We start from the raw sequence: 25493 nt of genomic DNA on the forward strand, positions 1-25493 counted from the left end.
ATGGGGTTAAAATGGGTTAGACAGTCTGATGGGGTTAAAATGGGTTAGACATTCTGATGGGGTTAAGATGGGTTAGACATTCTGATGGGGTTAAGATGGGTTAGACGTTCTGATGGGGTTAAGATGGGTTAGATAGTCTGAAGGGGTTAAGATGGGTTAGACAGTCTGATGGGGTTGAAATGGGTTATACATTCTGATGGGGTTTCGATGGGTTAGACAGTCTGATGGGGTTAAGATGGGTTAGACATTCTGATGGAGTTAAAAAGACGGGTTAGATAGTCTGATGGGGTTAAAAAGATGGGTTAGACATTCTGATGGGGTTAAAAAGATGGGTTAGACAGTCTGATGGGGATAAGATGGGTTAGACATTCTGATGGGGTTAAAAAGATGGGTTAGACAGTCTGATGGGGTTAAGATGGGTTAGACATTCTGATGGGGTTAAAAGATGGGTTAGACATTCTGATGGGGTTAAAAGATGGGTTAGACATTCTGATGGGGTTAAAAGATGGGTTAGACATTCTGATGGGGTTAAAATGATGGGTTAGACAGTCTGATGGGGTTAAGATGGGTTAGACATTCTGATGGGGTTAAAAGATGGGTTAGACATTCTGATTGGGTTAAGATGGGTCAGACAGTCTGATGGGGTTGAAATGGGTTAGACATTCTGATGGGGTTAAGATGGGTTAGACAGTCTGATGGGGTTAAGATGGGTTAGACAGTCTGATGAGGTTCAAATGGGTGAGACAGTCTGATGGGGTTAAGATGGGTTAGACATTCTGATGGGGTTAAGATGGGTTAGACAGTCTGATGGGGTTAAGATGGGTTAGACATTCTGATGAGGTTCAAATGGGTGAGACAGTCTGATGGGGTTAAGATGGGTTAGACATTCTGATGGGGTTAAGATGGGTTAGACAGTCTGATGGGGTTAAGATGGGTGAGACAGTCTGATGGGGTTAAAATGGGTTAGACAGTCTGATGGGGTTAAGATGGGTTAGACAGTCTGATGGGGTTAAGATGGGTTAGACATTCTGATGGGGTTAAGATGGGTTAGACAGTCTGATGGGGTTAAGATGGGTTAGACAGTCTGATGGGGTTAAAATGGGTTAGACATTCTGATGGGGTTAAGATGGGTTAGACAGTCTGATGGGGTTAAGATGGGTTAGACATTCTGATGGGGTTAAGATGGGTTAGACAGTCTGATGGGGTTAAGATGGGTTAGACATTCTGATGGGGTTAAGATGGGTTAGACATTCTGATGGGGTTAAAAGATGGGTTAGACAGTCTGATGGGGTTAAGATGGGTTAGACATTCTGATGGGGTTAAGATGGGTTAGACATTCTGATGGGGTTAAGATGGGTTATACATTCTGATGGGGTTAAGATGGGTTAGACAGTCTGATGGGGTTAAGATGGGTTAGACAGTCTGATGGGGTTAAGATGGGTTAGACATTCTGATGGGGTTAAGATGGGTTAGACATTCTGATGGGGTTAAGATGGGTTATACATTCTGATGGGGTTAAGATGGGTTAGACAGTCTGATGGGGTTAAGATGGGTTAGACAGTCTGATGGGGTTAAGATGGGTTAGACATTCTGATGGGGTTAAGATGGGTTAGACAGTCTGATGGGGTTAAGATGGGTGAGACAGTCTGATGGGGTTAAAATGGGTTAGACAGTCTGATGGGGTTAAAATAGGTTAGACAGTCTGATAGGGTTAAGATGGGTTAGACATTCTGATGGGGTTAAGATGGGTTAGACATTCTGATGGGGTTAAGATGGGTTAGACATTCTGATGGGGTTAAGATGGGTTAGACAGACTGATGGGGTTTTTTTTTTTTTTTTTTTTTTTTTTTTTTTTTTTTTTTTTTACCTTTATTTAACCAGGCAAGTCAGTTAAGAACAAATTCTTATTTTCAATGACGGCCTGGGAACAGTGGGTTAACTGCCTGTTCAGGGGCAGAACGACAGATTTGTACCTTGTCAGCTCGGGGGTTTGAACTCGCAGCCTTCCGGTTACTAGTCCAACGCTCTAACCACTAGGCTACCCTGCCGCCCCGGGTTAAGATGGGTTAGACATTCTGATAGGGTCAAGATGGGTTAGACATTCTGATGGGGTTAAGATGGGTTAGACATTCTGATGGGGTTAAGATGGGTTAGCCATTCTGATGGGGTTAAGATGGGTTAGACATTCTGATGGGGTTAAAATGGGTTAGACATTCTGATGGGGTTAAGATGGGTTAGACATTCTGATGGGGTTAAGATGGGTTAGACATTCTGATGGGGTTAAAATGGGTTAGACATTCTGATGGGGTTAAGATGGGTTAGACAGTCTGATGGGGTTAAGATGGGTTAGACATTCTGATGGGGTTAAGATGGGTTAGACATTCTGATGGGGTTAAAATGGGTTAGACATTCTGATGGGGTTAAGATGGGTTAGACAGTCTGATGGGGTTAAGATGGGTTAGACATTCTGATGGGGTTAAGATGGGTTAGACATTCTGATGGGGTTTCGATGGGTTAGACATTCTGATGGGGTTAAGATGGGTTAGACATTCTGATGGAGTTAAGATGGGTTAGACATTCTGATGGGGTTAAGATGGGTTAGACAGTCTGATGGGGTTAAGGTGGGTTAGACATTCTGATGGGGTTAAGATGGGTTAGACAGTCTGATGGGGTTAAAATGGGTTAGACAGTCTGATGGGGTTAAAATGGGTTAGACAGTCTGATGGGGTTAAAATGGGTTAGACAGTCTGAAGGGGTTAAGATGGGTTAGACAGTCTGATGGGGTTAAGATGGGTTAGACATTCTGATGGAGTTAAGATGGGTTAGACATTCTGATGGGGTTAAGATGGGTTAGACGTTCTGATGGGGTTAAGATGGGTTAGACAGTCTGATGGGGTTAAAATGGGTTAGACATTCTGATGGGGTTAAGATGGGTTAGACAGTCTGATGGGGTTAAGGTGGGTTAGACATTCTGATGGGGTTAAGATGGGTTAGACAGTCTGATGGGGTTAAAATGGGTTAGACAGTCTGATGGGGTTAAAATGGGTTAGACATTCTGATGGGGTTAAGATGGGTTAGACATTCTGATGGGGTTAAGATGGGTTAGACGTTCTGATGGGGTTAAGATGGGTTAGACAGTCTGAAGGGGTTAAGATGGGTTAGACAGTCTGATGGGGTTGAAATGGGTTATACATTCTGATGGGGTTTCGATGGGTTAGACAGTCTGATGGGGTTAAGATGGGTTAGACATTCTGATGGAGTTAAAAAGACGGGTTAGATAGTCTGATAGGGTTAAAAAGATGGGTTAGACATTCTGATGGGGTTAAAAAGATGGGTTAGACAGTCTGATGGGGATAAGATGGGTTAGACATTCTGATGGGGTTAAAAAGATGGGTTAGACAGTCTGATGGGGTTAAGATGGGTTAGACATTCTGATGGGGTTAAAAGATGGGTTAGACATTCTGATGGGGTTAAAAGATGGGTTAGACATTCTGATGGGGTTAAGATGGGTTAGACATTCTGATGGGGTTAAGATGGGTTAGACATTCTAATGGGGTTAAGATGGGTTAGACAGTCTGATGGGGTTAAGATGGGTTAGACATTCTGATGGGGTTAAGATGGGTTAGACATTCTGATGGGGTTAAGATGGGTTAGACATTCTGATGGGGTTAAGATGGGTTAGACATTCTGATGGGGTTAAGATGGGTTAGACATTCTGATGGGGTTAAGATGGGTTAGACATTCTGATGGGGTTAAGATGGGTTAGACATTCTGATGGGGTTAAGATGGGTTAGACATTCTGATGGGGTTAAGATGGGTTAGACATTCTGATGGGGTTAAGATGGGTTAGACATTCTGATGGGGTTAAGATGGGTTAGACATTCTGATGGGGTTAAGATGGGTTAGACGTTCTGATGGGGTTAAGATGGGTTAGACATTCTGATGGGGTTAAGATGGGTTAGACATTCTGATGGGGTTAAGATGGGTTAGACATTCTGATGGGGTTAAGATGGGTTAGACATTCTGATGGGGTTAAGATGGGTTAGACAGTCTGATGGGGTTAAAATGGGTGAGACATTCTGATGGGGTTAAGATGGGTTAGACATTCTGATGGGGTTAAGATGGGTTAGACAGTCTGATGGGGTTAAGATGGGTTAGACAGTCTGATGGGGTTAAGATGGGTTAGACATTCTGATGGGGTTAAGATGGGTTAGACGTTCTGATGGGGTTAAGATGGGTTAGACAGTCTGAAGGGGTTAAGATGGGTTAGACAGTCTGATGGGGTTGAAGTGGGTTATACATTCTGATGGGGTTTCGATGGGTTAGACAGTCTGATGGGGTTAAGATGGGTTAGACATTCTGATGGAGTTAAGATGGGTTAGACATTCTGATGGGGTTAAGATGGTTTAGACAGTCTGATGGGGTTAAAATGGGTGAGACATTCTGATGGGGTTAAGATGGGTTAGACATTCTGATGGGGTTAAGATGGGTTAGACAGTCTGATGGGGTTAAGATGGGTTAGACAGTCTGATGGGGTTAAGATGGGTTAGACATTCTGATGGGGTTAAGATGGGTTAGACGTTCTGATGGGGTTAAGATGGGTTAGACAGTCTGATGGGGTTAAAATGGGTTAGACATTCTGATGGGGTTAAGATGGGTTAGACAGTCTGATGGGGTTAAGGTGGGTTAGACATTCTGATGGGGTTAAGATGGGTTAGACAGTCTGATGGGGTTAAAATGGGTTAGACAGTCTGATGGGGTTAAAATGGGTTAGACAGTCTGAAGGGGTTAAGATGGGTTAGACAGTCTGATGGGGTTAAGATGGGTTAGACATTCTGATGGAGTTAAGATGGGTTAGACATTCTGATGGGGTTAAGATGGGTTAGACGTTCTGATGGGGTTAAGATGGGTTAGACAGTCTGATGGGGTTAAAATGGGTTAGACATTCTGATGGGGTTAAGATGGGTTAGACAGTCTGATGGGGTTAAGGTGGGTTAGACATTCTGATGGGGTTAAGATGGGTTAGACAGTCTGATGGAGTTAAAATGGGTTAGACAGTCTGATGGGGTTAAAATGGGTTAGACATTCTGATGGGGTTAAGATGGGTTAGACATTCTGATGGGGTTAAGATGGGTTAGACGTTCTGATGGGGTTAAGATGGGTTAGACAGTCTGAAGGGGTTAAGATGGGTTAGACAGTCTGATGGGGTTGAAATGGGTTATACATTCTGATGGGGTTTCGATGGGTTAGACAGTCTGATGGGGTTAAGATGGGTTAGACATTCTGATGGAGTTAAAAAGACGGGTTAGATAGTCTGATGGGGTTAAAAAGATGGGTTAGACATTCTGATGGGGTTAAAAAGATGGGTTAGACAGTCTGATGGGGATAAGATGGGTTAGACATTCTGATGGGGTTAAAACGATGGGTTAGACAGTCTGATGGGGTTAAGATGGGTTAGACATTCTGATGGGGTTAAAAGATGGGTTAGACATTCTGATGGGGTTAAAATATGGGTTAGACATTCTGATGGGGTTAAAATATGGGTTAGACATTCTGATGGGGTTAAAATGATGGGTTAGACAGTCTGATGGGGTTAAGATGGGTTAGACATTCTGATGGGGTTAAAAGATGGGTTAGACATTCTGATTGGGTTAAGATGGGTCAGACAGTCTGATGGGGTTGAAATGGGTTAGACATTCTGATGGGGTTAAGATGGGTTAGACAGTCTGATGGGGTTAAGATGGGTTAGACAGTCTGATGAGGTTCAAATGGGTGAGACAGTCTGATGGGGTTAAGATGGGTTAGACATTCTGATGGGGTTAAGATGGGTTAGACAGTCTGAATGGGTTAAGATGGGTTAGACATTCTGATGAGGTTCAAATGGGTGAGACAGTCTGATGGGGTTAAAATGGGTTAGACATTCTGATGGGGTTAAGATGGGTTAGACAGTCTGATGGGGTTAAGGTGGGTTAGACATTCTGATGGGGTTAAGATGGGTTAGACAGTCTGATGGAGTTAAAATGGGTTAGACAGTCTGATGGGGTTAAAATGGGTTAGACATTCTGATGGGGTTAAGATGGGTTAGACATTCTGATGGGGTTAAGATGGGTTAGACGTTCTGATGGGGTTAAGATGGGTTAGACAGTCTGAAGGGGTTAAGATGGGTTAGACAGTCTGATGGGGTTGAAATGGGTTATACATTCTGATGGGGTTTCGATGGGTTAGACAGTCTGATGGGGTTAAGATGGGTTAGACATTCTGATGGAGTTAAAAAGACGGGTTAGATAGTCTGATGGGGTTAAAAAGATGGGTTAGACATTCTGATGGGGTTAAAAAGATGGGTTAGACAGTCTGATGGGGATAAGATGGGTTAGACATTCTGATGGGGTTAAAACGATGGGTTAGACAGTCTGATGGGGTTAAGATGGGTTAGACATTCTGATGGGGTTAAAAGATGGGTTAGACATTCTGATGGGGTTAAAATATGGGTTAGACATTCTGATGGGGTTAAAATATGGGTTAGACATTCTGATGGGGTTAAAATGATGGGTTAGACAGTCTGATGGGGTTAAGATGGGTTAGACATTCTGATGGGGTTAAAAGATGGGTTAGACATTCTGATTGGGTTAAGATGGGTCAGACAGTCTGATGGGGTTGAAATGGGTTAGACATTCTGATGGGGTTAAGATGGGTTAGACAGTCTGATGGGGTTAAGATGGGTTAGACAGTCTGATGAGGTTCAAATGGGTGAGACAGTCTGATGGGGTTAAGATGGGTTAGACATTCTGATGGGGTTAAGATGGGTTAGACAGTCTGAATGGGTTAAGATGGGTTAGACATTCTGATGAGGTTCAAATGGGTGAGACAGTCTGATGGGGTTAAGATGGGTTAGACATTCTGATGGGGTTAAGATGGGTTAGACAGTCTGATGGGGTTAAGATGGGTGAGACAGTCTGATGGGGTTAAAATGGGTTAGACAGTCTGATGGGGTTAAGATGGGTTAGACAGTCTGATGGGGTTAAGATGGGTTAGACATTCTGATGGGGTTAAGATGGGTTAGACAGTCTGATGGGGTTAAGATGGGTTAGACAGTCTGATGGGGTTAAAATGGGTTAGACATTCTGATGGGGTTAAGATGGGTTAGACAGTCTGATGGGGTTAAGATGGGTTAGACATTCTGATGGGGTTAAGATGGGTTAGACAGTCTGATGGGGTTAAGATGGGTTAGACATTCTGATGGGGTTAAGAATGGTTAGACATTCTGATGGGGTTAAAAGATGGGTTAGACAGTCTGATGGGGTTAAGATGGGTTAGACATTCTGATGGGGTTAAGATGGGTTAGACATTCTGATGGGGTTAAGATGGGTTATACATTCTGATGGGGTTAAGATGGGTTAGACAGTCTGATGGGGTTAAGATGGGTTAGACATTCTGATGGGGTTAAGATGGGTTAGACAGTCTGATGGGGTTAAGATGGGTGAGACAGTCTGATGGGGTTAAAATGGGTTAGACAGTCTGATGGGGTTAAAATAGGTTAGACAGTCTGATGGGGTTAAGATGGGTTAGACATTCTGATGGGGTTAAGATGGGTTAGACATTCTGATGGGGTTAAGATGGGTTAGACATTCTGATGGGGTTAAGATGGGTTAGACAGTCTGATGGGGTTAAGATGGGTTAGACATTCTGATGGGGTCAAGATGGGTTAGACATTCTGATGGGGTTAAGATGGGTTAGACAGTCTGATGGGGTTAAGATGGGTTAGACATTCTGATGGGGTTAAGATGGGTTAGACAGTCTGATGGGGTTAAGATGGGTTAGACATTCTGATGGGGTTAAGATGGGTTAGACAGTCTGATGGCGTTAAGATGGGTTAGACATTCTGATGGGGTTAAGATGGGTTAGACAGTCTGATGGGGTTAAGATGGGTTAGACAGTCTGATGGGGTTAAGATGGGTTAGACAGTCTGATGGGGTTAAGATGGGTTAGACATTCTGATGGGGTTAAGATGGGTTAGACAGTCTGATGGGGTTAAAATGGGTTAGACAGTCTGATGGGTTTAAGATGGGTTAGACATTCTGATGGGGTTAAGATGGGTTAGACATTCTGATGGGGTTAAGATGGGTTAGACAGTCTGATGGGGTTAAAATGGGTTAGACAGTCTGATGGGGTTAAGATGGGTTAGACAGTCTGATGGGGTTAAGATGGGTTAGACATTCTGATGGGGTTAAGATGGGTTAGACATTCTGATGGGCTTAAAATGGGTTAGACATTCTGAAGGGGTTAAGATGGGTTAGACATTCTGATGGGGTTAAGATGGGTTAGACATTCTGATGGGGTTAAAATGGGTTAGACATTCTGATGGGGTTAAAATGGGTTAGACAGTCTGATATGGTTAAGATGGGTTAGACAGTCTGATGGGGTTAAGATGGGTTAGACATTCTGATGGGGTTAAGATGGGTTAGACATTCTGATGGGGTTAAGAAGGGTTAGACAGTCTGATGGGGTTAAAATGGGTTAGACAGTCTGATGGGGTTAAGATGGGTTAGACAGTCTGATGGGGTTAAGATGGGTTAGACATTCTGATGGGGTTAAGATGGGTTTGACATTCTGATGGGGTTAAAATGGGTTAGACATTCTGATGGGGTTAAGATGGGTTAGACATTCTGATGGGGTTAAGATGGGTTAGACATTCTGATGGGGTTAAAATGGGTTAGACAGTCTGATGGGGTTAAGATGGGTTAGACAGTCTGATGGGGTTAAAATGGGTTAGACATTCTGATGGGGTTAAGATGGGTTAGACGTTCTGATGGGGTTAAGATGGGTTAGACAGTCTGAAGGGGTTAAGATGGGTTAGACAGTCTGATGGGGTTGAAATGGGTTATACATTCTGATGGGGTTTCGATGGGTTAGACAGTCTGATGGGGTTAAGATGGGTTAGACATTCTGATGGAGTTAAAAAGACGGGTTAGATAGTCTGATGGGGTTAAAAAGATGGGTTAGACATTCTGATGGGGTTAAAAAGATGGGTTAGACAGTCTGATGGGGATAAGATGGGTTAGACATTCTGATGGGGTTAAAAAGATGGGTTAGACAGTCTGATGGGGTTAAGATGGGTTAGACATTCTGATGGGGTTAAAAGATGGGTTAGACATTCTGATGGGGTTAAAATGATGGGTTAGACAGTCTGATGGGGTTAAGATGGGTTAGACATTCTGATGGGGTTAAAAGATGGGTTAGACATTCTGATTGGGTTAAGATGGGTCAGACAGTCTGATGGGGTTGAAATGGGTTAGACATTCTGATGGGGTTAAGATGGGTTAGACAGTCTGATGGGGTTAAGATGGGTTAGACAGTCTGATGAGGTTCAAATGGGTGAGACAGTCTGATGGGGTTAAGATGGGTTAGACATTCTGATGGGGTTAAGATGGGTTAGACAGTCTGGTGGGGTTAAGATGGGTTAGACATTCTGATGAGGTTCAAATGGGTGAGACAGTCTGATGGGGTTAAGATGGGTTAGACATTCTGATGGGGTTAAGATGGGTTAGACATTCTGATGGGGTTAAGATGGGTTAGACAGTCTGATGGGGTTAAGATGGGTTAGACATTCTGATGGGGTTAAGATGGGTTAGACATTCTGATGGGGTTAAAAGATGGGTTAGACAGTCTGATGGGGTTAAGATGGGTTAGACATTCTGATGGGGTTAAGATGGGTTAGACATTCTGATGGGGTTAAGATGGGTTATACATTCTGATGGGGTTAAGATGGGTTAGACAGTCTGATGGGGTTAAGATGGGTTAGACAGTCTGATGGGGTTAAGATGGGTTAGACATTCTGATGGGGTTAAGATGGGTTAGACAGTCTGATGGGGTTAAGATGGGTGAGACAGTCTGATGGGGTTAAAATGGGTTAGACAGTCTGATGGGGTTAAAATAGGTTAGACAGTCTGATGGGGTTAAGATGGGTTAGACATTCTGATGGGGTTAAGATGGGTTAGACATTCTGATGGGGTTAAGATGGGTTAGACATTCTGATGGGGTTAAGATGGGTTAGACAGTCTGATGGGGTTAAGATGGGTTAGACATTCTGATGGGGTCAAGATGGGTTAGACATTCTGATGGGGTTAAGATGGGTTAGACATTCTGATGGGGTTAAGATGGGTTAGCCATTCTGATGGGGTTAAGATGGGTTAGACATTCTGATGGGGTTAAAATGGGTTAGACATTCTGATGGGGTTAAGATGGGTTAGACATTCTGATGGGGTTAAGATGGGTTAGACATTCTGATGGGGTTAAAATGGGTTAGACATTCTGATGGGGTTAAGATGGGTTAGACAGTCTGATGGGGTTAAGATGGGTTAGACATTCTGATGGGGTTAAGATGGGTTAGACATTCTGATGGGGTTAAAATGGGTTAGACATTCTGATGGGGTTAAGATGGGTTAGACAGTCTGATGGGGTTAAGATGGGTTAGACATTCTGATGGGGTTAAGATGGGTTAGACATTCTGATGGGGTTTCGATGGGTTAGACATTCTGATGGGGTTAAGATGGGTTAGACATTCTGATGGAGTTAAGATGGGTTAGACATTCTGATGGGGTTAAGATGGGTTAGACAGTCTGATGGGGTTAAAATGGGTGAGACATTCTGATGGGGTTAAGATGGGTTAGACATTCTGATGGGGTTAAGATGGGTTAGACAGTCTGATGGGGTTAAGATGGGTTAGACAGTCTGATGGGGTTAAGATGGGTTAGACATTCTGATGGGGTTAAGATGGGTTAGACGTTCTGATGGGGTTAAGATGGGTTAGACAGTCTGATGGGGTTAAAATGGGTTAGACATTCTGATGGGGTTAAGATGGGTTAGACAGTCTGATGGGGTTAAGGTGGGTTAGACATTCTGATGGGGTTAAGATGGGTTAGACAGTCTGATGGGGTTAAAATGGGTTAGACAGTCTGATGGGGTTAAAATGGGTTAGACAGTCTGAAGGGGTTAAGATGGGTTAGACAGTCTGATGGGGTTAAGATGGGTTAGACATTCTGATGGAGTTAAGATGGGTTAGACATTCTGATGGGGTTAAGATGGGTTAGACGTTCTGATGGGGTTAAGATGGGTTAGACAGTCTGATGGGGTTAAAATGGGTTAGACATTCTGATGGGGTTAAGATGGGTTAGACAGTCTGATGGGGTTAAGGTGGGTTAGACATTCTGATGGGGTTAAGATGGGTTAGACAGTCTGATGGGGTTAAAATGGGTTAGACAGTCTGATGGGGTTAAAATGGGTTAGACATTCTGATGGGGTTAAGATGGGTTAGACATTCTGATGGGGTTAAGATGGGTTAGACGTTCTGATGGGGTTAAGATGGGTTAGACAGTCTGAAGGGGTTAAGATGGGTTAGACAGTCTGATGGGGTTGAAATGGGTTATACATTCTGATGGGGTTTCGATGGGTTAGACAGTCTGATGGGGTTAAGATGGGTTAGACATTCTGATGGAGTTAAAAATACGGGTTAGATAGTCTGATGGGGTTAAAAAGATGGGTTAGACATTCTGATGGGGTTAAAAAGATGGGTTAGACAGTCTGATGGGGATAAGATGGGTTAGACATTCTGATGGGGTTAAAAAGATTGGTTAGACAGTCTGATGGGGTTAAGATGGGTTAGACATTCTGATGGGGTTAAAAGATGGGTTAGACATTCTGATGGGGTTAAAAGATGGGTTAGACATTCTGATGGGGTTAAGATGGGTTAGACATTCTGATGGGGTTAAGATGGGTTAGACATTCTAATGGGGTTAAGATGGGTTAGACAGTCTGATGGGGTTAAGATGGGTTAGACATTCTGATGGGGTTAAGATGGGTTAGACATTCTGATGGGGTTAAGATGGGTTAGACATTCTGATGGGGTTAAAATGGGTTAGACATTCTGATGGGGTTAAGATGGGTTAGACATTCTGATGGGGTTAAGATGGGTTAGACATTCTGATGGGGTTAAGATGGGTTAGACATTCTGATGGGGTTAAGATGGGTTAGACGTTCTGATGGGGTTAAGATGGGTTAGACATTCTGATGGGGTTAAGATGGGTTAGACATTCTGATGGGGTTAAGATGGGTTAGACGTTCTGATGGGGTTAAGATGGGTTACACATTCTGATGGGGTTAAGATGGGTTAGACATTCTGATGGGGTTAAGATGGGTTAGACATTCTGATGGGGTTAAGATGGGTTAGACATTCTGATGGGGTTAAGATGGGTTAGACAGTCTGATGGGGTTAAAATGGGTGAGACATTCTGATGGGGTTAAGATGGGTTAGACATTCTGATGGGGTTAAGATGGGTTAGACAGTCTGATGGGGTTAAGATGGGTTAGACGTTCTGATGGGGTTAAGATGGGTTAGACATTCTGATGGGGTTAAGATGGGTTAGACGTTCTGATGGGGTTAAGATGGGTTAGACAGTCTGAAGGGGTTAAGATGGGTTAGACAGTCTGATGGGGTTGAAATGGGTTATACATTCTGATGGGGTTTCGATGGGTTAGACAGTCTGATGGGGTTAAGATGGGTTAGACATTCTGATGGAGTTAAGATGGGTTAGACATTCTGATGGGGTTAAGATGGGTTAGACAGTCTGATGGGGTTAAAATGGGTGAGACATTCTGATGGGGTTAAGATGGGTTAGACATTCTGATGGGGTTAAGATGGGTTAGACATTCTGATGGGGTTAAGATGGGTTAGACAGTCTGATGGGGTTAAGATGGGTTAGACATTCTGATGGGGTTAAGATGGGTTAGACGTTCTGATGGGGTTAAGATGGGTTAGACAGTCTGATGGGGTTAAAATGGGTTAGACATTCTGATGGGGTTAAGATGGGTTAGACAGTCTGATGGGGTTAAGGTGGGTTAGACATTCTGATGGGGTTAAGATGGGTTAGACAGTCTGATGGGGTTAAAATGGGTTAGACAGTCTGATGGGGTTAAAATGGGTTAGACAGTCTGAAGGGGTTAAGATGGGTTAGACAGTCTGATGGGGTTAAGATGGGTTAGACATTCTGATGGAGTTAAGATGGGTTAGACATTCTGATGGGGTTAAGATGGGTTAGACGTTCTGATGGGGTTAAGATGGGTTAGACAGTCTGATGGGGTTAAAATGGGTTAGACATTCTGATGGGGTTAAGATGGGTTAGACAGTCTGATGGGGTTAAGGTGGGTTAGACATTCTGATGGGGTTAAGATGGGTTAGACAGTCTGATGGGGTTAAAATGGGTTAGACAGTCTGATGGGGTTAAAATGGGTTAGACATTCTGATGGGGTTAAGATGGGTTAGACATTCTGATGGGGTTAAGATGGGTTAGACGTTCTGATGGGGTTAAGATGGGTTAGACAGTCTGAAGGGGTTAAGATGGGTTAGACAGTCTGATGGGGTTGAAATGGGTTATACATTCTGATGGGGTTTCGATGGGTTAGACAGTCTGATGGGGTTAAGATGGGTTAGACATTCTGATGGAGTTAAAAAGACGGGTTAGATAGTCTGATGGGGTTAAAAAGATGGGTTAGACATTCTGATGGGGTTAAAAAGATGGGTTAGACAGTCTGATGGGGATAAGATGGGTTAGACATTCTGATGGGGTTAAAAAGATGGGTTAGACAGTCTGATGGGGTTAAGATGGGTTAGACGTTCTGATGGGGTTAAGATGGGTTAGACAGTCTGAAGGGGTTAAGATGGGTTAGACAGTCTGATGGGGTTGAAATGGGTTATACATTCTGATGGGGTTTCGATGGGTTAGACAGTCTGATGGGGTTAAGATGGGTTAGACATTCTGATGGAGTTAAAAAGACGGGTTAGATAGTCTGATGGGGTTAAAAAGATGGGTTAGACATTCTGATGGGGTTAAAAAGATGGGTTAGACAGTCTGATGGGGATAAGATGGGTTAGACATTCTGATGGGGTTAAAAAGATGGGTTAGACAGTCTGATGGGGTTAAGATGGGTTAGACATTCTGATGGGGTTAAAAGATGGGTTAGACATTCTGATGGGGTTAAAATGATGGGTTAGACAGTCTGATGGGGTTAAGATGGGTTAGACATTCTGATGGGGTTAAAAGATGGGTTAGACATTCTGATTGGGTTAAGATGGGTCAGACAGTCTGATGGGGTTGAAATGGGTTAGACATTCTGATGGGGTTAAGATGGGTTAGACAGTCTGATGGGGTTAAGATGGGTTAGACAGTCTGATGGGGTTAAGATGGGTTAGACAGTCTGATGGGGTTAAGATGGGTTAGACAGTCTGATGGGGTTAAGATGGGTTAGACATTCTGATGAGGTTCAAATGGGTGAGACAGTCTGATGGGGTTAAGATGGGTTAGACATTCTGATGGGGTTAAGATGGGTTAGACAGTCTGATGGGGTTAAGATGGGTGAGACAGTCTGATGGGGTTAAAATGGGTTAGACAGTCTGATGGGGTTAAGATGGGTTAGACAGTCTGATGGGGTTAAGATGGGTTAGACATTCTGATGGGGTTAAGATGGGTTAGACAGTCTGATGGGGTTAAGATGGGTTAGACAGTCTGATGGGGTTAAAATGGGTTAGACATTCTGATGGGGTTAAGATGGGTTAGACAGTCTGATGGGGTTAAGATGGGTTAGACATTCTGATGGGGTTAAGATGGGTTAGACAGTCTGATGGGGTTAAGATGGGTTAGACATTCTGATGGGGTTAAGAATGGTTAGACATTCTGATGGGGTTAAAAGATGGGTTAGACAGTCTGATGGGGTTAAGATGGGTTAGACATTCTGATGGGGTTAAGATGGGTTAGACATTCTGATGGGGTTAAGATGGGTTATACATTCTGATGGGGTTAAGATGGGTTAGACAGTCTGATGGGGTTAAGATGGGTTAGACAGTCTGATGGGGTTAAGATGGGTTAGACATTCTGATGGGGTTAAGATGGGTTAGACAGTCTGATGGGGTTAAGATGGGTGAGACAGTCTGATGGGGTTAAAATGGGTTAGACAGTCTGATGGGGTTAAAATAGGTTAGACAGTCTGATGGGGTTAAGATGGGTTAGACATTCTGATGGGGTTAAGATGGGTTAGACATTCTGATGGGGTCAAGATGGGTTAGACATTCTGATGGGGTTAAGATGGGTTAGACAGTCTGATGGGGTTAAGATGGGTTAGACATTCTGATGGGGTTAAGATGGGTTAGACAGTCTGATGGGGTTAAGATGGGTTAGACATTCTGATGGGGTCAAGATGGGTTAGACATTCTGATGGGGTTAAGATGGGTTAGACAGTCTGATGGGGTTAAGATGGGTTAGACATTCTGATGGGGTTAAGATGGGTTAGACAGTCTGATGGGGTTAAGATGGGTTAGACATTCTGATGGGGTTAAGATGGGTTAGACAGTCTGATGGGGTTAAGATGGGTTAGACATTCTGATGGGGTTAAGATGGGTTAGACAGTCTGATGGGGTTAAGATGGGTTAGACAGTCTGATGGGGTTAAGATGGGTTAGAGAGTCTGATGGGGTTAAGATGGGTTAGACATTCTGATGGGGTTAAGATGGGTTAGACAGTCTGATGGGTTTAAGATGGGTTAGACATTCTGATGGGGTTAAGATGGGTTAGACATTCTGATGGGGTTAAGATGGGTTAGACAGTCTGATGGGGTTAAAATGGGTTAGACAGTCTGATGGGGTTAAGATGGGTTAGACAGTCTGATGGGGTTAAGATGGGTTAGACATTCTGATGGGGTTAAGATGGGTTAGACATTCTGATGGGCTTAAAATGGGTTAGACATTCTGATGGGGTTAAGATGGGTTAGACATTCTGATGGGGTTAAGATGGGTTAGACATTCTGATGGGGTTAAAATGGGTTAGACATTCTGATGGGGTTAAAATGGGTTAGACAGTCTGATGGGGTTAAGATGGGTTAGACAGTCTGATGGGGTTAAGATGGGTTAGACATTCTGATGGGGTTAAGATGGGTTAGACATTCTGATGGGGTTAAGAAGGGTTAGACAGTCTGATGGGGTTAAAATGGGTTAGACAGTCTGATGGGGTTAAGATGGGTTAGACAGTCTGATGGGGTTAAGATGGGTTAGACATTCTGATGGGGTTAAGATGGGTTAGACATTCTGATGGGGTTAAAATGGGTTAGACATTCTGATGGGGTTAAGATGGGTTAGACATTCTGATGGGGTTAAGATGGGTTAGACATTCTGATGGGGTTAAAATGGGTTAGACAGTCTGATGGGGTTAAGATGGGTTAGACAGTCTGATGGGGTTAAAATGGGTTAGACATTCTGATGGGGTTAAGATGGGTTAGACATTCTGATGGGGTTAAGATGGGTTAGACATTCTGATGGGGTTAAAATGGGTTAGACATTCTGATGGGGTTAAGATGGGTTAGACATTCTGATGGGGTTAAGATGGGTTAGACATTCTGATGGGGTTAAGATGGGTTAGACATTCTGATGGGGTTAAGAAGGGTTAGACAGTCTGATGGGGTTAAAATGGGTTAGACAGTCTGATGGGGTTAAGATGGGTTAGACAGTCTGATGGGGTTAAGATGGGTTAGACATTCTGATGGGGTTAAGATGGGTTAGACATTCTGATGGGGTTAAAATGGGTTAGACATTCTGATGGGGTTAAGATGGGTTAGACATTCTGATGGGGTTAAGATGGGTTAGACATTCTGATGGGGTTAAAATGGGTTAGACAGTCTGATGGGGTTAAGATGGGTTAGACAGTCTGATGGGGTTAAAATGGGTTAGACATTCTGATGGGGTTAAGATGGGTTAGACATTCTGATGGGGTTAAGATGGGTTAGACATTCTGATGGGGTTAAAATGGGTTAGACATTCTGATGGGGTTAAGATGGGTTAGACATTCTGATGGGGTTAAGATGGGTTAGACATTCTGATGGGGTTAAAATGGGTTAGACAGACTGATGGGGTTAAGATGGGTTAGACAGTCTGATGGGGTTAAAATGGGTTAGACATTCTGATGGGGTTAAGATGGGTTAGACATTCTGATGGGGTTAAGATGGGTTAGACATTCTGATGGGGTTAAGATGGGTTAGACATTCTGATGGGGTTAAAATGGGTTAGACAGTCTGATGGGGTTGAAATGGGTTAGACATTCTGATGGGGTTAAGATGGGTTAGACAGTCTGATGGGGTTAAAATGGGTTAGACAGTCTGATGGGGTTAAGATGGGTTAGACAGTCTGATGGGGTTAAGATGGGTTAGACATTCTGATGGGGTTAAGACGGGTTAGACAGTCTGATGGGGTTAAGATGGGTTAGACATTCTGATGGGGTTAAGATGGGTTAGACATTCTGATGGGGTTGAAATGGGTTAGACATTCTGATGGGGTTAAGATGGGTTAGACAGTCTGATGGGGTTAAAATGGGTTAGACAGTCTGATGGGGTTAAGATGGGTTAGACATTCTGATGGGGTTAAGACGGGTTAGACAGTCTGATGGGGTTAAGATGGGTTAGACATTCTGATGGGGTTAAGATGGGTTAGACAGTCTGATGGGGTTAAGATGGGTTAGACATTCTGATGGGGTTCAAATGGGTTAGACAGTATGATGGGGTTAAAATGGGTTAGACATTCTGATGGGGTTAAGATGGGTTAGACAGTCTGATGGGGTTAAAATGGGTTAGACAGTCTGATGGGGTTAAGATGGGTTAGACAGTCTGATGGGGTTAAGATGGGTTAGACATTCTGATGGGGTTAAGATGGGTTAGACATTCTGATGGGGTTAAAATGGGTTAGACAGTCTGATGGGGTTAAGATGGGTTAGACAGTCTGATGGGGTTAAAATGGGTTAGACATTCTGATGGGGTTAAAATGGGTTAGACAGTCTGATGGGGTTAAGATGGGTTAGACAGTCTGATGGGGTTAAGATGGGTTAGACATTCTGATGGGGTTAAGACGGGTTAGACAGTCTGATGGGGTTAAGATGGGTTAGACATTCTGATGGGGTTAAGATGGGTTAGACAGTCTGATGGGGTTAAGATGGGTTAGACATTCTGATGGGGTTCAAATGGGTTAGACAGTATGATGGGGTTAAAATGGGTTAGACATTCTGATGGGGTTAAGATGGGTTAGACAGTCTGATGGGGTTAAAATGGGTCAGACAGTCTGATGGGGTTAAGATGGGTTAGACAGTCTGATGGGGTTAAGATGGGTTAGACATTCTGATGGGGTTAAGATGGGTTAGACATTCTGATGGGGTTAAAATGGGTTAGACAGTCTGATGGGGTTAAGATGGGTTAGACAGTCTAATGGGGTTAAAATGGGTTAGACATTCTGATGGGGTTAAAATGGGTTAGACAGTCTGATGGGGTTAAGATGGGTTAGACAGTCTGATGGGGTTAAAATGGGTTAGACAGTCTGATGGGGTTAAGATGGGTTAGACAGTCTGATGGGGTTAAGATGGGTTAGACATTCTGATGGGGTTAAGATGGGTTAGACATTCTGATGGGGTTAAAATGGGTTAGACAGTCTGATGGGGTTAAGATGGGTTAGACAGTCTGATGGGGTTAAGATGGGTTAGACATTCTGATGGGGTTAAGATGGGTTAGACATTCTGATGGGGTTAAAATGGGTTAGACAGTCTGATGGGGTTAAGATGGGTTAGACAGTCTGATGGGGTTAAAATGGGTTAGACATTCTGATGGGGTTAAAATGGGTTAGACAGTCTGATGGGGTTAAGATGGGTTAGACATTCTGATGGGGTTAAGATGGGTTAGACATTCTGATGGGGTTAAGATGGGTTAGACATTCTGATGGGGTTAAAATGGGTTAGACAGTCTGATGGGGTTAAGATGGGTTAGACATTCTGATGGGGTTAAGATGGGTTAGACATTCTGATGGGGTTAAAATGGGTTAGACAGTCTGATGGGGTTAAGATGGGTTAGACAGTCTGATGGGGTTAAGATGGGTTAGACATTCTGATGGGGTTAAGATGGGTTAGACATTCTGATGGGGTTAAAATGGGTTAGACAGTCTGATGGGGTTAAGACGGGTTAGACAGTCTGATGGGGTTAAGATGGGTTAGACAGTCTGATGGGGTTAAGATGGGTTAGACAGTCTGATGAGGTTCAAATGGGTTAGACAGTCTGATGGGGTTAAAAGATGGGTTAGACAGTCTGATGGGGTTAAGATGGGTTAGACAGTCTGATGGGGTTAAGATGGCTTAGACAGTCTGATGGGGTTAAAATGGGTTAGACATTCTGATGGGGATAAGATGGGTTAGACATTCTGATGGGGTTAAGATGGGTTAGACATTCTGATGGGGTTAAGATGGGTTAGACATTCTGATGGGGTTAAAATGGGTTAGACAGTCTGATGGGGTTAAGATGGGTTAGACATTCTGATGGGGTTAAGATGGGTTAGACATTCTGATGGGGTTAAGATGGGTTAGACATTCTGATGGGGTTCAAATGGGTTAGACAGTCTGATGCGGTTAAAATGGGTTAGACAGTCTGATGGGGTTAAAATGGGTTAGACAGTCTGATGGGGTTAAAATGGGTTAGACAGTCTGATGGGGTTAAGATGGGTTAGACATTCTGATGGGGTTAAGATGGGTTAGACAGTCTGATGGGGTTAAGATGGGTTAGACATTCTGATGGGGTTAAGATGGGTTAGACATTCTGATGGGGTTAAGATGGGTTAGACATTCTGATGGGGTTAAGATGGGTTAGACAGTCTGATGGGGTTGAAATGGGTTAGACAGTCTGATGGGGTTAAGATGGGTTAGACAGTCTGATGGGGTTAAGATGGGTTAGACATTCTGATGGGGTTAAAATGGGTTAGACAGTCTGATGGGGTTAAGATGGGTTAGACAGTCTGATGGGGTTAAAATGGGTTAGACATTCTGATTGGGTTAAGATGGGTTAGACAGTCTGATGGGGTTAAGATGGGTTAGACAGTCTGATGGGGTTGAAATGGGTTAGACATTCTGATGGGGTTAAGATGGGTTAGACATTCTGATGGGGTTAAGATGGGTTAGACAGTCTGATGGGGTTAAGATGGGTTAGACATTCTGATGGGGTTAAGATGGGTTAGACAGTCTGATGGGGTTAAGATGGGTTAGACAGTCTGATGGGGTTAAGATGGGTTAGACAGTCTGATGGGGTTAAGATGGGTTAGACAGTCTGATGTATTACTTCTGACAGACCTGATACTGCAGGTAATTCAGCGTGTCATGTCTGGTAACCTGATCCTCACATAGAATGACCAACAAATGAAAACCGGGTGGGAAAGAAGTGGAGCAGAATGTGGGTAGAATCCATGTTTTCACTGTCTCTGACTACAGAACACAGAATCCATGTTTTCACTGTCTCTGACTACAGAAGACAGAATCCATGTTTTCACTATCTCTGACTACAGAAGACAGAATCCATGTTTTCACTGTCCCTGACTACAGAAGACAGAATCCATGTTTTCACTGTCTCTGACTACAGAAGGCAGAATCCATGTTTTCACTGTCTCTGACTACAGAAGACAGAATCCATGTTTTCACTGTCTCTGACTACAGAAGACAGAATCCATGTTTTCACTGTCTCTGACTACAGAACACAGAATCCATGTTTTCACTGTCTCTGACTACAGAAGGCAGAATCCATGTTTTCACTGTCTCTGACTACAGAAGGCAGAATCCATGTTTTCACTGTCTCTGACTACAGAAGACAGAATCCATGTTTTCACTGTCTCTGACTACAGAAGACAGAATCCATGTTTTCACTGTCTCTGACTACAGAACACAGAATCCATGTTTTCACTGTCTCTGACTACAGAAGACATAATCCATGTTTTCACTGTCTCTGACTACAGAAGACAGAATCCATGTTTTCACTGTCTCTGACTACAGAAGACAGAATCCATGTTTTCACTGTCTCTGACTACAGAACACAGAATCCATGTTTTTACTGTCTCTGACTACAGAAGACAGAATCCATGTTTTCACTGTCTCTGACTACAGAAGGCAGAATGCATGTTTTCACTGTCTCTGACTACAGAAGACAGAATCCATGTTTTCACTGTCCCTGACTACAGAAGACAGAATCCATGTTTTCACTGTCTCTGACTACAGAACACAGAATCCATGTTTTCACTGTCTCTGACTACAGAAGACAGAATCCATGTTTTCACTGTCCCTGACTACAGAAGACAGAATCCATGTTTTCACTGTCTCTGACTACAGAACACAGAATCCAAGTTTCACTGTCTCTGACTACAGAAGGCATAATCCATGTTTTCACTGTCTCTGACTACAGAAGACAGAATCCATGTTTTCACTGTCTCTGACTACAGAACACAGAATCCATGTTTTCACTGTCTCTGACTACAGAAGACATAATCCATGTTTTCACTGTCTCTGACTACAGAAGACAGAATCCATGTTTTCACTGTCTCTGACTACAGAAGACAGAATCCATGTTTTCACTGTCTCTGACTACAGAACACAGAATCCATGTTTTTACTGTCTCTGACTACAGAAGACAGAATCCATGTTTTCACTGTCTCTGACTACAGAAGGCAGAATGCATGTTTTCACTGTCTCTGACTACAGAAGACAGAATCCATGTTTTCACTGTCCCTGACTACAGAAGACAGAATCCATGTTTTCACTGTCTCTGACTACAGAACACAGAATCCATGTTTTCACTGTCTCTGACTACAGAAGACAGAATCCATGTTTTCACTGTCCCTGACTACAGAAGACAGAATCCATGTTTTCACTGTCTCTGACTACAGAACACAGAATCCAAGTTTCACTGTCTCTGACTACAGAAGGCATAATCCATGTTTTCACTGTCTCTGACTACAGAAGACAGAATCCATGTTTTCACTGTCTCTGACTACAGAAGGCAGAATCCATGTTTTCACTGTCTCTGACTACAGAAGACAGAATCCATGTTTTCACTGTCTCTGACTACAGAAGGCAGAATCCATGTTTTCACTGTCTCTGACTACAGAAGGCAGAATCCATGTTTTCACTGTCCCTGACTACAGAAGACAGAATCCATGTTTTCACTGTCTCTGACTACAGAAGGCAGAATCCATGTTTTCACTGTCTCTGACTACAGAAGGCAGAATCCATGTTTTCACTGTCTCTGACTACAGAAGGCAGAATCCATGTTTTCACTGTCCCTGACTACAGAAGACAGAATCCATGTTTTCACTGTATCAGACTACAGAAGGCAGAATCCATGTTTTCACTGTCTCTGACTACAGAAGGCAGAATCCATGTTTTCACTGTCTCTGACTACAGAAGACAGAATCCATGTTTTCACTGTCCCTGACTACAGAAGGCAGAATCCATGTTTTCACTGTCTCTGACTACAGAAGGCAGAATGCATGTTTTCACTGTCTCTGACTACAGAACACAGAATCCATGTTTTCACTGTCTCTGACTACAGAAGACAGAATCCATGTTTTCACTGTCTCTGACTACAGAAGGCAGAATGCATGTTTTCACTGTCTCTGACTACAGAACACAGAATCCATGTTTTCACTGTCTCTGACTACAGAAGACAGAATCCATGTTTTCACTGTCTCTGACTACAGAAGACAGAATCCATGTGTTCACTGTCTCTGACTACAGAAGACAGAATACAAATCCTGTTGTTGGTCAGAAGGTGATGCCTGTCTGATCTGTGAAATCACATCATTATTTGGAGATGGCATGCATGTCCATGTAGATATTAAACATGATGGAAATTATGCAAAATCCAACGCAAAGTAATTCATAATGACAAAACGTAATGTCATCCCAGAAATGTGTCAGGATTTATATTAAATATTGTTCAGGAAAAGTTGAGTTTGTCCATCTGAAGAAACAGCTGTTATGAAGTCGGAATATGGAGGCTAATCAAATCAAATCAAAATCAAATTGTATTTGTCACATACACATGGTTAGCAGATGTTAATGAGAGTGTAGCGAAATGCTTGTGCTTCTAGTTCCGACAATGCAGTAATAACCAACAAGTAATCTAGCTAACAATCCAAGAAAAGATGAATGGTTGTCTGAATAAAATCATCTGTGTTTAATGGTTACTACCTTGACCTTTTCAAAATGGATTATATCAACTCACTTTCACAATGTTTAACCATTCTCTCACATAACGGAATGTACCTGTCTGTCTGGAGGTCTCTAGTGAACTCTCTCCAGTGTCCAGACACTACAGGAATATAACTGACCTGTCTGTAGGTCTCTAGTGAACTCTCTCCAGTGTCCAGACACTACAGGAATATAACTGACCTGTCTGGAGGTCTCTAGTGAACTCTCTCCAGTGTCCAGACACTACAGGAATATAACTGACCTGTCTGTAGGTCTCTAGTGAACTCTCTCCAGTGTCCAGACACTACAGGAATATAACTGACCTGTCTGTAGGTCTCTAGTGAACTCTCTCCAGTGTCCAGACACTACAGGAATATAACTGACCTGCCTGTCTGTAGGTCTCTAGTGAACTCTCTCCAGTGTCCAGACACTACAGGAATGTAACTGACCTGTCTGTCTGTCTGTAGGTCTCTAGTGAACTCTCTCCAGTGTCCAGACACTACATGGATGTAACTGACCTGTCTGTAGGTCTCTAGTGAACTCTCTCCAGTGTCCAGACACTACAGGAATATAACTGACCTGTCTGTAGGTCTCTAGTGAACTCTCTCCAGTGTCCAGACACTACATGAATGTAACTGACCTGTCTGTAGGTCTCTAGTGAACTCTCTCCAGTGTCCAGACACTACAGGAATGTAACTGACCTGTCTGTCTGTCTGTAGGTCTCTAGTGAACTCTCTCCAGTGTCCAGACACTACAGGAATATAACTGACCTGTCTGTAGGTCTCTAGTGAACTCTCTCCAGTGTCCAGACACTACAGGAATATAACTGACCTGTCTGTAGGTCTCTAGTGAACTCTCTCCAGTGTCCAGACACTACATGAATGTAACTGACCTGTCTGTAGGTCTCTAGTGAACTCTCTCCAGTGTCCAGACACTACAGGAATGTAACTGACCTGTCTGTCTGTCTGTAGGTCTCTAGTGAACTCTCTCCAGTGTCCAGACACTACAGGAATGTAACTGACCTGTCTGTCTGTCTGTAGGTCTCTAGTGAACTCTTTCCAGTGTCCAGACACTACAGGAATATAACTGACCTGTCTGTAGGTCTCTAGTGAACTCTCTCCAGTGTCCAGACACTACAGGAATATAGCTGATCTGTCTGTAGGTCTGTAGTGAACTCTCTCCAGTGTCCAGACACTACAGGAATGTAACTGACCTGCCTGTCTGTAGGTCTCTAGTGAACTCTCTCCAGTGTCCAGGCACTACAGGAATATAGCTGACCTGTCTGTAGGTCTCTAGTGAACTCTCTCCAGTGTCCAGACACTACAGGAATGTAACTGACCTGTCTGTCTGTAGGTCTCTAGTGAACTCTCTCCAGTGTCCAGACACCACAGGAATGTAACTGACCTGTCTGTAGGTCTCTAGTGAACTCTCTCCAGTGTCCAGACACTACAGGAATGTAACTGACCTGTCTGTTTGTAGGTCTCTAGTGAACTCTCTCCAGTGTCCAGACACTACAGGAATGTAACTGACATGTCTGTAGGTCTCTAGTGAACTCTCTCTATATTGCAGTCAGTCTCCTGGCTCAAAACAATTAGTAACTATTTCAGATGATTGTGTGAGTAAGTGACACCTGGCCTGGAGGTTTAAGATGTGTTTCCCAGGTCATGTTGCAGTCATTATGACCAGCCACATCAAGATGTATCTTTGACCTGTCTGACAGCTAACTGCTCTGTTTCCTCATCTCCAGGCTACATTTCCCATGTCAGGGGAGCAACTCAATGGGCTTTTAATCCTAAACTAACCGTGCTGCACATTGCATATAGTGTTCAGGTAAAATCTTCTTTCCAGCGCTCCATTATCCCGGGCCAAGTTGTTCTGTAACCTGAATCAGGAGAGAAATAAAGGCCTGTACTGTATAGGTCCTGCTATGTAACAAGGCCTTTCTTTCTGCTGCTGATGCCTCTGTCTCTCCTTTGATGCTTCTGGGAGATGGCCGAGCGCCTCGGGATATTTTCCCCCGTCCTCAGAGCTCAATGGCCGTTTGTCCTGCCTGTTTGTTTTCAGCTAATTGGCTGGATATGTAATAAGTTAGTGATGATGTACGCTGAACACCGCTGACCCTGGCCTAAAGAAATATTATGTTGCACTAAACTCATCTAGCAAAGGTCTTCATCAATCTTAACAGTTCTTAGCCCAAAGCTCCTGGTTTCAAGTGTTTGGGTCAGTATGTGTTAGAGGAAGGTCAGGGGAGCCCTGTAGTTCTTGTATTATGTAAGGAATGTAAGATCTGGCATTCAGGACCTTTAAGACTAGAGACAGACCTGGGTAGAGACGCGGACAGATAGCTGTCTGTCTGTTGCTCCACAACCCTCATACATTTGTCTTCATGTTGGGTTAGTCATCTTTTTTTTATGTATAAAAAAAT

The sequence above is a fragment of the Oncorhynchus mykiss genome, chromosome 3 (assembly GCF_013265735.2).
Source record: "Oncorhynchus mykiss isolate Arlee chromosome 3, USDA_OmykA_1.1, whole genome shotgun sequence".
In the NCBI taxonomy this organism is placed as follows: Eukaryota; Metazoa; Chordata; class Actinopteri; order Salmoniformes; family Salmonidae; genus Oncorhynchus; species Oncorhynchus mykiss.